A 15,680-nucleotide genomic window follows, 5' to 3' on the forward strand; every position below is an offset into this window, starting at 1 on the left:
TTTGTTTTGTGTGTCCAGGGGCTCCCTGCGGGAAGGGGGTGCTCTGTGTGGGGAGCGTGGAGAATGCCGATTCCTGACAGTACCCCCCTCTTCAGGAACGGCCTCAGGACAGTCCAAGAACGGTTTCTCTGGAAACTTTTTCCTGAAGGACTTAAGAAAGGCCGGGGCATGAATGTCCTTTGAAGGTACCCAGGATCTCTCTTCAGGGCCAAAGCCCTTCCACTGCACCAAGAACTGGAGCTGACCCCTGGATAGGCGAGAATCCAAAAGAGAGTGAACCTCATATTACTCGTTATTTTGTACAGTATTAGGATCCGGTTTATGAGTCTGATCCAGAAAGAAGTGACTGGAGATAAATGGTTTTAAGAGGGACACATGAAAGACATTGGGAATCTTCATACTGGGTGGTAGTTGGAGCCGGAATGCCACGGGATTGATTTGTTCGCAAATAGGGAAGGGACCCAGGAACTTAGGTGCCAGTTTAGGAGATGGTACCTTGAGGTGGATATTCGTAGAGGAGAGCCATACCAAATCCCCTGGTTTGTAACTGGGCACCGAATGACGACGACGATCGGCCTGTAGTTTCGATCTGCGAGAGGAGTTGAGAAGGGTAGACTGAATCCTGGACCATGCGGTTTGGAGGGAAGAAATGCGTTCATCTATGGCTGGTACTCCAGAAGGGATGTTGGGGATGGGAAGACAGGGAGGATGGAACCCATAATTTATAAAGAAGGGCGACTCCCGGGTGAACTCGTTTTTGGCAGGATTGACGGCATACTCTGCCCAAGAGAGGAGTTGAGCCCAATCATCCTGGAAATCGGATATGAAACATCTCAGGTACTTCTCCAGGGATTGATTGATTCTCTCCGTTTGTCCATTGGACTGAGGATGATAAGCGGAAGAGAAAGAAGAAGAGATGCCCAATCTCTTCGTGAAAGCTCTCCAAAATTGGGATACGAACTGAGAACCTCTGTCAGAAACAATGGACGAAGGGATCCCATGAATCTGGAAAATCTGCTCTGTAAAGATATCAGCAATTAATCCTTTAAGTGGAACCTGTCCATGACCATCAAGATGGTGTTCATTCCTCTGGACCTGGGCAACTCCACGATGAAGTCCATCGAAATGTGGGTCCAGGGGCGGTTGGGAACTGGAAGGGGTAACAGAAAACCCTAAGTCTTTAGACGGAGAGTTTTGCTTTGAGCGCACGTGGGGCAGGCGCGGGTAAACTCCAGAATATCTTGAGACATCCTTGGCCACCAGAAATTCCGACGAATGAGATCAGTAGCCTTCTTAAAACCTGGATGACCTGTAGATTTAGAGGAGTGACCCCAAGACAGGACCTCTGGAACAAAATTGGAAGTACAAAGAGTTTGTTGTCGGGAACGACCAAGTCCTTGGGAATGCGTCTCTGGGAGTGCAAAATCTTGTCAAGATTCTTGAAAGAAGACGTGGCGAGAATCCTCTCATGTGGAAGGATAGTCTCCAAAGATTCCTCTGGCCTCTCTTCAGAAGAATGTATACGGGAGAGTGCGTCTGCCTTTAAGTTCTTGGTCCCGGGGATATAGGAAAGGTGAAAATCGAATCGAGAAAAAAAAAGAGCCCAACGAGCTTGTTGTGGACCAAGGCGTCGAGCGTTCTCTATGTAAAGAAGGTTCTTGTGGTCCGTGAGAATAGTAAACGGCTCTTTCGACCCCTCCAGCAGGTGTCTCCACTCTTGAAGAGCCATCTTCACGGCCAGAAGTTCCCTGTTACCCACGTCATATTTCCTCTTGGCAGACGAGAATTTCTTGGAAAAATATGCACAGGGATGTAACTTATCTTGGGGCGTGGGTCTCTGAGAAAGAACGGCACCAGCGCCACAATCAGAAGCGTCGACCTCCAGGACGAAGGGAAGTTCAATGTTGGGATGACGGAGAATATGTGTGGATATAAAGGCTTCCTTGAGTGTCTCGAAGGCGGAGATTACCTCGGATGACCAAGCAGAAGGATCAGCTCCTTTTTTGGTGAGCGCAGTGAGGGTTGCCACAATGGTAGAAAAACTCCGTATAAACTTACGATAATAATTAGCGAACCCTAAAAAACGTTGTATGGCCTTGAGAGAGTTGGGTCTTGGCCATTCAGTGACTGCTTGAAGTTTACCTTAGTCCATCATAAAGCCCTCATCGGAAATGATGTACCCCAGGAACGGAGTAGAGGTCTGATGAAAGGTGCACTTCTCCAGTTTGGCCTACAAATGGTGTTCACGGAGACGGGAAAGGACGTAGGAGGTGTGGCGTATATGATCCTGGAGATCTTTGGAAAAAATCAGGATATCATCCAAGTATACTATAACAAAAATATTGAGTACCTTACGAAAGACGTCGTTGATGAAATCCTGGAAGACTGCGGGAGCATTACATAAACCGAAAGGCATTACCAGATATTCGTAGTGTCCACTACGCGTGTTGAAGGCTGTCTTCCATTCATCCCCCTTCCTGATGTGCACCAGGTTATAGGCACCACGTAGATCCAACTTGGAAAAAATCTTGGCCCCCTGTAATTTATCGAACAGTTCGGTAATAAGGGGAAGTGGGTAACGATTTTTAATAGTTATGTGGTTTAAACCCCTGTAGTCGATGCAAGGCCTCAACGACCCGTCCTTTTTCTGGGCGAAGAAAAACCCAGCCCCTGCTGGGGAATTGTAGTGACGAATAAAGCCTTTCTTGAGATTCTCCTGGATATATTCATCCATAGCGTGAGATTCTGGTAATGACAAGGGGTAGGTCTTGGACTTGGGTAGGGAGTAACCTGGTACTAGATCGATCGGACAATCGTAAGTCCTGTGTGGCGGCAAGAGGTCTGATTGTACCTTATTGAAAACGTCCCGGAATTGATGGTAAACGGAAGGTAGAATAACTTCGGGAACAGAGGTATTGGCCAGCAGTTGATGAATCTCGCCTGACCTCGGCCTCCAGGAAATGGGAGCAGAGGAAGTCCAGTCAATGAGAGGATTGTTAAGCTGTAGCCAAGGAAGACCAAGGGTGATGGGTATCCCAGGAGCGTGAATGGCATCGAGAACTAAGATCTCCTTGTGCAGATGTGAGGACAGAAGCAAGGGAGCCGTCTCTAAGAAGATGTGGGCCGGGGTAAGAGGACGTCCATCGATACCGACGAGTGCGATGGGAACCTTCTTTCTCATGAGTGGCATGCGGTTTAACCTGGCGAATTCAAGATCCCCGAAGTTTCCTCCAGCTCCTGAGTCAATGAAAGCGGCGGTAGAAGTCTTGAACTTATCGCCTGAAAGGGAGACTGGAAATGTAAGTTTCTTAGGGAGTTCACCTTTAGAAAGGGGACGTGGAGACATTACACCCAGAGAGAGCCCCTCTGTACTCACTGGGTGTTCCCGTTTCCCGGACACAGTGGACACTCCCGAACCAGATGTTCCATGGATCCGCAGTAGAAACACAATCCCCCGGCGTGGCGGAACTGCCGTATCGGTGTGCGGATGCGTTGTACCCCCAATTGCATTGGCTCTGGCAACTCCAGTGCAGGACGAAGAGGTATGGTAGCACTTGGGGGAGCAGGAGTGTTGCTGGGAGTACTGGAGAACGGAACTTGAAAGTTATGGAAGCGAGTGCGCTGACGCTCAGAGCGGCGTACCTCGATACGTTGATCCACTCGGATAGCCAAATCAATGAGGACCTCAATTGATCCGGCCTGGATTGGCGAGAGAGTTCGTCCTTGATGGGATCTGCCAGGCCTTGCCAGAATACGGAGACGAGAGCCTCTTGTCCCCAGTTAGTCTCGGCTGCTAGAGTCCGGAATTCCACAGCATACTGTGTCACCATTCGCCGTCCCTGAGTGATCTGGAGGAGAGAAACAGATGCCATCTCCCGACGAGCTGGAGAATCGAATACTCATTGAAACTTGGCTTTAAATGCCGGGTAATCTTGGGTAAGGTCAGAACGTCGCACCCAAACCGGGGAAGCCCAAGCCAGGGCGCTGCCAGTGAGGAGGTTATAAATGTAGGCTACCTTCTTGCGATCAGTATTGTAGAGATGGGGGGCCATTTCAAACTGCACCTCACACTGGTTTAGGAAACCCCTACAATCTTGCGGTTCACCTGCATAAGGCTTGGGGGGAGGAATCCTTACATCTGAGCTGCTAACTGCGCTTGCGGAGTGGGGGCTTACATCTGGCGGGGTCGCGGTCGGTACCCTGTCTGAGAGTACTGCGACCTGGCGTGTAAGTGCCACCATTTGATCCGCCATGGCCTGGTTTTGCTGAAGCAGATTGGAGAGAAACTGTTGAAGTTCGGTCTGGTCTGCGTCTTGTGGGCTCGACATAATGTTACGCCGGTGCTGCCCGCAGACCAGACCCGTCCCCTGAGCTGATGGGGGAAGTGGTAACACACGCACCCGCAGCAAAGGGAGCGTGTCCGGAGTGTGGTATGAAGCATTGCCAGGCCAGGTGTAGTAAGGTGGGCAATACTTGCCGGTACCGGTTGTAGAGATAGAGTGAAGGATGCCTCGCCGAAGTCAGGGAGTGGAGAGTGGAGATAGGTCGTTGTCCAAGCCGTGTTCAAGGGGTTACCAGAGTGAGCGTTGTCCAAGGAGTGCCGAGATCGAGAGCCAGAGGGGGTAGTCGTACGAGCTGCGTCAGAACCTGTGAAAACACTGAGAGAATCCAGAAGTACTTCCATATAGAGACTATGTCGAGCAAAGACTGAGAGCAGAGAGGAGCTAGATAAAGCAGGAAGGTCCAATTAGGAACGGAGGCGGGACAGGAAGAGCTACAGGGAGACACTGCAGATTGGTGCAGGCATAACAGGCCAGGTGAGTCTTGTTGGTAACCTGAGTATGCCCATGCAGTGTGCGGGGGCGGAGCCTGAGGTCCGGGGGACAGGAATAAGAGTGTGCAGACGGAGCGTGCTCCGTAACTCGTGTACGCTCGTGAACCGAGCCAGTGGATGGTGCAGGTGTGCGTGCAGGAGGGCGTGGGCGCGCCCGGCGCTGAGCAGAGGAATCGCCGAGGGGAGTGATCCCGCGACGGCGGCAGGGGCGAGGAGCCGTGGAGGCCGGTAAGGCAGATTTGTTTTGTGTGTCCAGGGGCTCCCTGCGGGATGGGGGTGCTCTGTGTGGGGAGCGTGGAGAACGCCGATTCCTGACATAGGGGTGGAGGAGAAAGAAGGAGAAGGGGAAAAAAGACATGAAACATTAGGAAACAACACATATAATAGGAGAAAAGAAAGTATGCTAGGGGGGGGGGGCAACGTTTCGAGGAACTACCTCGTCATCTGGCCCATTCCCTCTGGTCCCAAAGGGTCCCAGAGGTACTTCCCTAAGCCTTCCCTCCCCGATCAGATATCCAGTCAAACCCCACAGAAACCTACTAACAGTCTTAAAGTATAGGCTAGGAAGAACTTGCGAGAAAGCACCAGGAGTCCAAACTAGCAACTGATAATGTAATCAATAATGTCCTCTGCTCCTCGTGCTCTGTGGAGTGAAATCCCCAGCACTCCGGAAAATAAAACTTCTATTTTTAATATTTCTTTGCAAATATCTCATAAATACTTCACAAACAATTTATAGTTTATTATTAGTTAGATTTAAATATATATAATCACATATAATTACCATTATATAGTCACATTTTCACTACATGTAACACACTAGTTAATTTCACACACCGTTTGAAATATTAAATATAAATATGTCAATTAAAATTTCACTATGTATATTCATCCCTTATTCAAATTGCTGTATATTATTGTCTATGGAGGGCACTAATTATTGCATTGGTAAATAATCGATATGGCTTAACTTCCTCACATATATTTAAACATCAAATTGGATAAAAATATATTTAGGTGATTGAGATGAGAAAAATTGCTGCGATCCCATTACTAACATTGTTGTCTTTAAATTCGGTTTTTGTTATGGTATGTTTTATATAGAATGTTTATGTACTTATTTATTTTCGATTAGGGAATCTGCATTATTATTTTTATCTGAGAATTTACATTATTTTATAAATAATATTACATGTTTTATATGCCTTCGTTATATGTTCTATGTTATATGTGCCCTTTCTAAGTTATAATTAAAGAAATGTATGTAACACTGCTGGAGAGAGGTATTAAAGGAAGGGACACCAGGATATACCATACTGACCCCTGACGAAGAAGGATTACCTTTGAAACGCGTGAGGTTGCCGGGAGGACCAGTTTCGTTGTAACACCAAAAAACGGAAGTGACGTAGAACGCCGACTGGATCGGCGGTGGATGTCGCAGACACCGGAGAAAGCAACGGATGCACACAAACTGGTCTGTCCCTATGTTTCTTATACTGTTGTGTGTAAATTTATCCCTTATTTTGCATAAAGCTGAGCTTTAAAAAGAAGTCCCTCTTGAATCTGTTATGGCTGTACGAGGTGAAAACTTCAAAGATACCTTTACATGTCTTGTACAGGCACTACAATGTAAGTGCATATCTCACCATTTCTACATGTGAATTGCATGTTGTGAACGTACTTCACTATTGTGCTTTTTCTCTTTTTCTCATATCTTCCCTTTCAACGAGGAGCGCTGAATATTTTTAACATTTTACTACTGCTTGGAATTGGGAACAGTTTCGACTTTTCAAGCTGCACCACATCAAATTTCTTCTAAAAGTTTGGACCTTTATTTTGTTAGAGTGCTTCCTATATTGCTGTTATTTTGTGAAACTTTGATAAACTCACAATCTAGATTTGAAGCATGACATAACTACACCACACGGCTTCTTTTCTTTATACCAGCTTCTGTCCCAAAGATGTTCTCATTCTTTTATTTTGCTTACAATATATCACATTGGTTTATGTAAACATCTACATAGCTGTTTGAATTTCTCACATGCCTTTACTATCTTTCCTAGCCTGTTACATTATGTTTTGATTTATTTTCTGTAGTTCTGTTTTCTCATAAAAGGTGAAAAGAATGTGGAGAGGAGTAGAGTTTGAGTTTGAAGTTTCTGTGAAACATTGTCATTTCCAGGAAATTGAAAGCTACAGTATTTCATTGGTCATTTCACTTTTAACCTTTAGTGATCCCAAATTATGCAGCATAATTAGCATTATTAAAGCATTATTATTTAAATATGTAGGTGGCTATCCTTAAACACATCTTCATTGAGTATAACTTTGATTAAATTTATCTTACAAGTTTGTTAAAAGCCTGAATTGATCTCCACAAATCCCAATGTACAGTGGCGAGAAAAAGTTTGTGAACGTCAATGATAATTACGGAAATTCCATAGTTTTTCCATGATAACCCTTTTGAATTAAAACCAGTCTTTTCTTAAAATTCCAATCTGGTTTAATTTAACCAATTCCATGTCTTTTGAAACAAAACAATGTATGAATTAGACAAACAATAAGTAATTCAAAGTCAAGGTATGTGCAAAAGTAAGTGAACCCCTAAAAATCTTGGTCTGAAATATGTGAAAATCCTAAGGGGTTCACAAACTGTTTATAGCCACTGCATCTTTCAGTTTAATACTTTGTATTATTTTTTTTAATCAGAGTTGTATACTTCTAGTATACACTACCGACACACTTAATCCGAGCAGGGCTAGTTCCGCAAGCCGGGAAATGTCCCGGCGTGCTAGCCCCACTCCCTCGGCGTGCCGCGCGTCACCGATGCGCGGTCACGCGTCATCGGGTGCCAGCGCCCCCTGCACGCGCGTCCAGGGCTCCCCGAGGGAGCCCTGGTGTCCCGCGATGTGGGGGACGGCGGCAGGGGGTTCCGGGGGACCCGGCGGACCCGGCAGCGGGAGGGAGAGCGCCCCGATCGGAGGGCGCTCTTCCGCTGCTTCGGCGCGCGCCCGTCACCCTCGGGCGCGCGCCAGGTTACTGCTGCGGCCGAGAACGGGCAAATGCTCGAATAAACTCAGCCGCAGCAGTAGACACACAATCCCAGCAAACTCAAACACACACACACGATGTGGTGTGGGGTGTGTGTGTGTGTGTCAAAAGGAGTGCTACTGAGCGTGGCCAAATGTATACAACAAAAGACAAATGCCCAATGCTACATCCAATGTGACAAAAACACAGTGAGATACTTCAATATTCTCGTGAGTAAGGGTCATTTAGTTAAACCCTTTGGCCAAAGTGTTATAAGCCTGCAAGTCACATCACGGCATGACCAGTAAGCAAATCCTGACACTAACTAACTGAGATTGAGGAAGCTAAAATACTTTTGGAAATGGAGAAGGCATCAAAACTAGGTCATGTTTGCATATGAGTGATTTTAATTATCAAGAGATTCACTGGGGCAATGAGATTAGCATTACAACAAAAGGAAACAGGTTTTTGGGGGTGCTTATAGACAATTATATAACCCAAATGATTGAGGAACAAACCAGCAGATGGTCAATACTGGATTTGGTAATATCAAACAATGTAGAAATAATAATAAATATTCAACATTTGGGTAACCGTGATTATAACATGGTCTCATTTGAAATCAATGATCAAAAAACAGATTATTTTGTTTCAACAAAGACCTACAACTTTAGAAAGGCAGATTTTAATAAACTGAGGATTACTCTAGAACTACAGTAATACATTGGGATGCTGTTTTTGTAGGGAAAATGTAGAAGATAAATGGGCAGTCTTTAAAACATTGTTAGAAAAACACACTTATCAGTGTATAAACTTGGGTAATAAGTATAAAAGAAAAGTCAAAACCAATGTGGCAAATAAACAGGTAGAGGGGGAAATGGAAAAGAAGAGGAAGGCATTTAGATTCTTTAAGTCAGAAGGGACGGAGGCATCATATCAGAATTATAAGGAATGTACTGTAACAAAAATTGCAAAAGGGCAATCAAATTCGCAAAAATGGAGAATGAAAAAAGGATTGCAAAAGAAAGTAAGATCAACCCTAAAAAGTTCTTTATGTACCTAAATAACAAAAAAATCAAAAAAGAAACTATAGGACCCTTTCAGTGTGAGATGGGTAGGCAGATTATTGAAGATAAGTAAAAAGCATTGGTATTAAATAAATTGTTTGCCTCTGTGTTTAACCAGGGAAGAATCAAGTTCAATAGTAGTGCCGCATGAGGAAGCCACAACCTCTATATTAATGAACAATTGGTTAACTGTGGAATAAGTTCATAGGCGGCTTGAAAAAATGAAATTAAAGCACCTGGCCCTGATGGCATACATCCAAGAGTTCTTAAGGAGTGAAGTTCAGTAATAGCCAAACCATTACATTTTATATTCAAGGACTCCATTTCCACATGCTCAGTACCACAAGTTTGGCATAAAGCAGATGTGGTGCCTATATTTAAAAAGGGAGCTAGATCACAACTGGAGAATTGCAGACCTGTAAGCCTGACTTCAATAGTGGGGAAGCTACTTGAAGGTTTAATACAGGATAATATTCAGGAATACCAATGGAAAACATAATTATTAGTAATAGTTAGCATGGATTTATGAAGGATAGATCATGCCAAACTAATCTTATTAGTTTCTTTGAGGAGATAAGTAGGAATTTAGACCAGGGTAATGCAGTTGATGTGGTCTACTTAGATTTTGCAAAGGCTTTTGATACGGTTCCACACAAGAGGTTGATGTACAAAATAAAGCAAATTAAACTCAGTAAAAATATATGGACCCGGATTGAAAACAGGTTGAAGGATAGACAACAGAGGGTTGTCATAAATGGAACATTATCTGGGCTCGAAAACTAAGAGTCTTAGAGACACGGTGCAGCCCCAATGTAATTCACCCCGCGAACCCACAAATAGTGCCTGCACGCTGGGGTGAATCAGGGATAACAGGATCTGTTATTTTGCTTTTCATATATGTAAGGCCAATTCTTTTCCCTGCAGCACACTTCTAAAGGGAGGAGAGCAGTAATATGTAGTCTACCACCGCCCTTTATCAGGCTGAATCTGGACTATTGCTTAATTAGTGCACTCATTGAATGTGAGAGACCTTGCACTGCTCTACAGATTTTGTATCTACAGGAAGAAGCCTATTGGTATCCATTCAAATTGCTTTGTATAGGAACTTGATGAAGTAGTGATTATGTGAAACTGATTTGCATTGAATCTAATTTGTGCCAAAAAGCCTGTTGGATATGAACATAAGAGCCATTTTCTTCTTCTTCTTCTTCTTCTTCTTCTTCTTCTTCTTCTTCTTCCCATCTCTTTTTTTTTTCTCTCTCTCTCTTTTGCTTGCAGTGCTCTTTAGTATACTGTATATTCCTCGCAGAGCCCTGTGTCTCTTTGTATCCTCTCTTTCCTGCCATGTACACGATCTCTCCCGTTTCCCGCTATACTGTGATTGCAGGAGATGCACAAGTTTCTGTAATAGTATTCCTTGATATGCAACAGCAGAAGCGCCTTATTTTATATAACTGTGTATTTCACACTACACCTTTTGTATGTATAAACTTAACTGATTTTATAATTTTTGTACACAAAACAACACTGAGAGCATGTATGTGATATCACAATTAGTCTGACGCCTATGAATGCAAAGTTAGTGTCATCAGTGAGAACAACTAATACATTTTTAATAAGATTCTGGGGTTCTATTTATTAAAGTCTCACGGCTGCCAGACTGGGGAAAAATCAGTGCAAAAAAACAGCACCATATTTATTACAGAAGAGGAATTCAATTAAAAGCAATTGGATGTTTTGCTTTGATAAATCTGATGCAATAGGTTACCACTGGTTTTGCCTTAGTTCTGCATCTGGAAGCCTTTTTTTAAACCTTACAGTATATGGTGTTAGATAGTAGGCAAAGCTTTTATTTTACTTGCTGCTTAATTTGTTCTATCTCCCCACTGCAGTTAGATTAAGTCAGGGATGTGCCTAGAGGGTCTTGAATCCTGGAGTTGTAGTGACAATACACGTGGTTTATCTGAATAGGCTTGTTTATTCAGCCACAAAAACATACAGTAGAACACAGAAAGGGAAATTCCTCTCTTGTAGTAGCCACTTCCTCTATTTCCCAACTCCTACAGCAATCCAGCCCCCACGTTGGGTCACTGTGTGTTATATGAGCATGTGATTTGGTTGAAAGTGACGTTTCATTTAAAGGAAAACTGGGTGGAAAAGTTATCTAAGTGTAAGGGGGTCACCCCCGGTTCCCCTGATCTTCCTTTGCCCCCTGCCTTACCCCTGTGGCAGTGGGGGAAGGGGACGGCGACTTCTCCCGGTTGGCGCCGCCATCTGGGCCGGCGCCGTCGGGGTCCTGATGCTCGCGCATGTGCAGATAGCCGCGGCTGCCATGTTGTGGTTGGCGCGAGGTTCGCGCAATGCGCAGAGGTTGGCAAGGGTAGTGGTGGCCATTAACAGTGTGCAGGAGCTCTGGGAGGTTGCGCAGGCGCAGTTAAGCATAGCGGCGGCCATTACAGCTTCGCACAGGCGCAGTAGAGATCGCGCACGCTGTCCCCATAGGAAAGAGGTCCTGAGTGGACTACATCCCCCAGCAGCCTCTGGGGAATGCCCTATGATCCCTGTCACCTGCAGCCAGCCAGCCAATGAGACTTGCAGGTTCTCTGCAGCAGGGAATTGGTTACATTGTTGTGTGCAGAGTCAGGAAGCAGACTGTGAGCACATGAGTCAGTGAGACTTAGGAGACAGAGGGGGAAAGAAAGGGGGCAGAGAGCTGCGAGGGCCCAGTTAGATCCTGAGTCACAGTCAGTTGAGTTACTGTAGGGACAGGCCCTAGTATAGGAACCTGTCACTTTAGAGAGAGAGAGAAGTGAAGGAACTAGAGACTGTCGCAGCACCATTGCAGAGGTTTGGGATCAGACCTCTTCAAGCACAGCAACAGCCAACAGGGTGGGATCGCCCTGGAAGGTATCCGTGACGCATCTTCACCGTCGGATCCTTTGCGAAATCTGTTTGCAGGTCCAAGCGCTAAAATCCATAAGTGCACCAACTATAAATCAGTACATAGTGGCTGCGCAGTAACACACACACATACCTTACTTTGGGGTGGGGTTGTGGTGTGGGGAGTTGGACACGGTGTGGGTACACGGTGAGGGGTTGCGTCCTGCGAGACGCGTTAGCTACTGTGTCTCCTAGAAGAGAGACACTTAATGTATGACATGCATGGTTATGGTTACTGTTAGTAAAGTCACTTTTCTTTTATATGCTGTGTGCGTGGTATTATATTATTGTCCTGTGAGGAACAACTCCCGCTCTGCTGGGAGCCACCACAGGTGGAGGCGCTGCACCCTATAGTATTGTTCAGGAGGATACACCCCAGGCTCTCATTGGCGGAGGCTCAGGCCTCCTGTGAGCCTAACAGGTAACGCACCCCACTTGGTAATACATATAGCTCCCCTCACATGCACCCTATCTGCGATTGGGTGGGGGAATATGGGTTACATAAGTATATAGCATTTAATACAAATTACATCATGAGATGCTGCTATTGACCACATAGATCACTGTAGCTTGTGTTTGCAAAATCTGGGGAATGGCGGCAAAGAAAAAGGAGGAGCGAAGGAAAGTTGAATTCTTGATCCAGGATAAAGGGGCCTTAATTTCTGCACTCCAAACTGCCTGCCATGATTATGAAGTCCTGCGGAAGCAATTGGATAAGGAGCGAGAAGCTAGTGCTGAAGTACAGAGGTGTGTGATTGTAGGGGTAGCTGGGGACCTAATAAAGAGAAATCCCAGCTATTTACCCCCTAAATCCATGTAACTTGGATAGCTATGTAAGGCTTATTTCAGCCAAATGTAATTTAATATCTGGGGGGAACAGGGAATGTATTTCAAAGCCTGTATTCTTTATTCCCTGTAAATGCAATCCCCCAGTGAATCAACATTGTTCTGTGATGTGATTTGGGCTAGCTGTAATTCTAAGTCTTGTCTTTTACATAATTGTAAAACAAAATAATATAAACTGCGCACAAATAGTACTAATAAGGTGATAATATATATATACAGTTAATAATAAAACAGTGAACACAAAGTGAATAATATGATCAAAGTGATAAAGGTGCACCAAGGTAAAAAACTTTAATCCTTAGGATGTAGAATAGAAGGTCTGCTGCTCGTCAGGAATGGTGCCTCAATTCCATAGGTCACATGTAAAGAAATAAAGACAGCGCACAACCTCCCATAGTGTCAAATAGTAAATTATATTAAAAACAATTAAGTGGTAATAATATGCACGTACAGCAAGGATAAATTAGTTGGACAGGGCATGTTTAAGGTACATGTTACCGCTCTGCTCGTCAAACAGGATCGTCTGGTAAGTATCAGCTGTTCCCACGGCTCTCCTGCTTCAATCGCTTTATGCAGTCCTCACTCAGGCTGCAGAGGGCTCCGACCGGGACACTCAATCCAGGGACACGTCTGCTTGCTTGAAGTTTCACGAGTACAATGTCCTTATAGAGCGGTTATTGTAATGCCAAATCAGCATTTACCGGAACAAGGCTTTCTCACCCCTAAAACCTACAGGCTCAGGCAGCACGTGAGACGTAGACCCGCGCTATCTCAGTTTAAGTGCCGAAGGCTAACTGGAACGGTCTCTGTAGTAAGTGGGGGAGAATACTTGCCAACAAGCTGTTTCTGTTACACTCCTACGCGTTTTGTCAGTAGAACCAATTTCATCAGGGATTCCATGGTTCTACTGACGAAACGCGTTATATATAAGCCTGTAATATACATCTTCTCTAACTGTGCATGCAATGTCTTGTATATAATGTATACCCTGTTCATTTATGTAACTGTATTTGTAACATGTATTATTTGTCATATTAACTATGTCCAGGACATACTTGAAAATGAGAGGTAACTCTCAATGAATTACTTCCTGGTAAAATATTTTATAAATAAATAATGGAGCACTGCTGATCAGAGCACTGATCAGGAGTGTGGAGACCATCTGAGAGACACTCTGGGAAGGAGTGTGGAGTTGGACTGTCAAGATGCAAGAGGTAGTGAATGGCGGGGCAACTGCCTTGGAAAAAATGATGACCGAAGATTGCAGGGTACTGGGTACAAAAAGTTTTAATGGCACATAGTAGACAGCACAACAAGAAACTCTGACACGTTTCAGCCGCACAGGCCTTTGTCAAAGAGTATGATAAACACAACGAATACACTAGTTTAAATACCCATAGTTCCATACCTCAGCAATGACGCATCGGTGCTCTCAGCCAATGAGAGTCAGTCCGCCCCTTCTTACGAGCGCGCGGTTGCATTCTCGCAATAGTAAACAGCTGATTTATGCAGACAAACGCGCCAAGGAGGAAGGTAAACAAACCTGCCTCCTCTGTGATGTATCGGATAAGAGATCTTTACCAAATCCCCATTTTAGTGATACTATTAGTTGCTGGCAAATCGATGCTAGATGGAGAGGTATGGAACCCTGGGCACTGTATAAATACTCACAGGATATAACAACAATATAAAGAATGGAATCCCTTATGTTCATTTATAAACACAAGAACCTAAGGTAAACACCCTGAGCTCTAGTTTCAAATTACAAAAACACAAATGAACCGTTGTTTAAAATACTGTGAGACAATAAAACACACTTCAAAAAATAATGAAGTGACTTGCATATTAAAAACAAACGATGCTGTTTTACAAATCCTCAGAATACAAAAAAAATGATAAACAGAGAGAAACTGACATAAGAATAATGTATCTGAATTGACAGTGAATTAACTTCTCCTAGAGCATAAGATAATGAGCAATAGAGCTCTATAACAATAAGTAAACTTGCATACACATATGAATGAATACATGAAAATACAAGAAATACCAGGAGGAAACATTTGTATTAATGAACATCATAGATTCTTTTTTACCAGTTTTTGTAAGAAAAATCAATTGATTATTTTATTATTTTTCACTGGACTATACTATTCATATAATGTTGAATGTCCAATGATTTATATTTATCTTAATTTACTTTAACTCAGTTGACATGGATATGCCTAAAAGATGGGAGAGGGGGAGGGGGGAGGAGGGAGGGAACAAGGGAGACTATAGAAACTTGAACATATATGATTTTATGAATTTTATAATAAAAAATGATATATTATTAAACATAGTCTGTATTTATTTTAATTATTTACTGTAAAAAATGATGAAGTTCCCAGTCGAAATTCATGCCGGCTGGGACAAGAGTATCAAGGGAAAACACCCCAAACATCTCCCTCTTATTGAGGGCATTCAGTCTGTCACCGCCACGTCTATGGGCCTCCACATGTTCAATAGCCATGAATTTGAAATTTTCAATGCCACCATGGGGGCATTCCACAAAATGTTTAGACACTGGATGTTTCACAACTTTATTTTTAATAAATCTCACATGTTCCATCATGCGTTGTTTTAGGGGCCTGATGGTACGACCTACATACCCCTTGTTACATTTACACCAAATGTAATACACCACAAACTGTGTATTACAATTGATGAATGTGTTGATCACATGAGGTTTTCTCAGTTTTTTTTACTGCGAGTGTTTTGGAGGGATAAGCAAATCTACATATCTTGTAGGCTCCACACTTAAAAAAACCTTTTGTGGTTTTTAATGTGGATAGTGGAGTACTTCCATTTGAGTAGAAAAGACTAGGGGGGAGATGGTTTGCTAGGGTTTTGGCCTTCTTGAAAACTATCTTTGGACCTTTATCTACAAAGGGAAGAAGGTCCAGATCTAAGCTCAACACACCCCA

This window comes from Ascaphus truei, chromosome 1 (assembly GCF_040206685.1).
Source record: "Ascaphus truei isolate aAscTru1 chromosome 1, aAscTru1.hap1, whole genome shotgun sequence".
In the NCBI taxonomy this organism is placed as follows: Eukaryota; Metazoa; Chordata; class Amphibia; order Anura; family Ascaphidae; genus Ascaphus; species Ascaphus truei.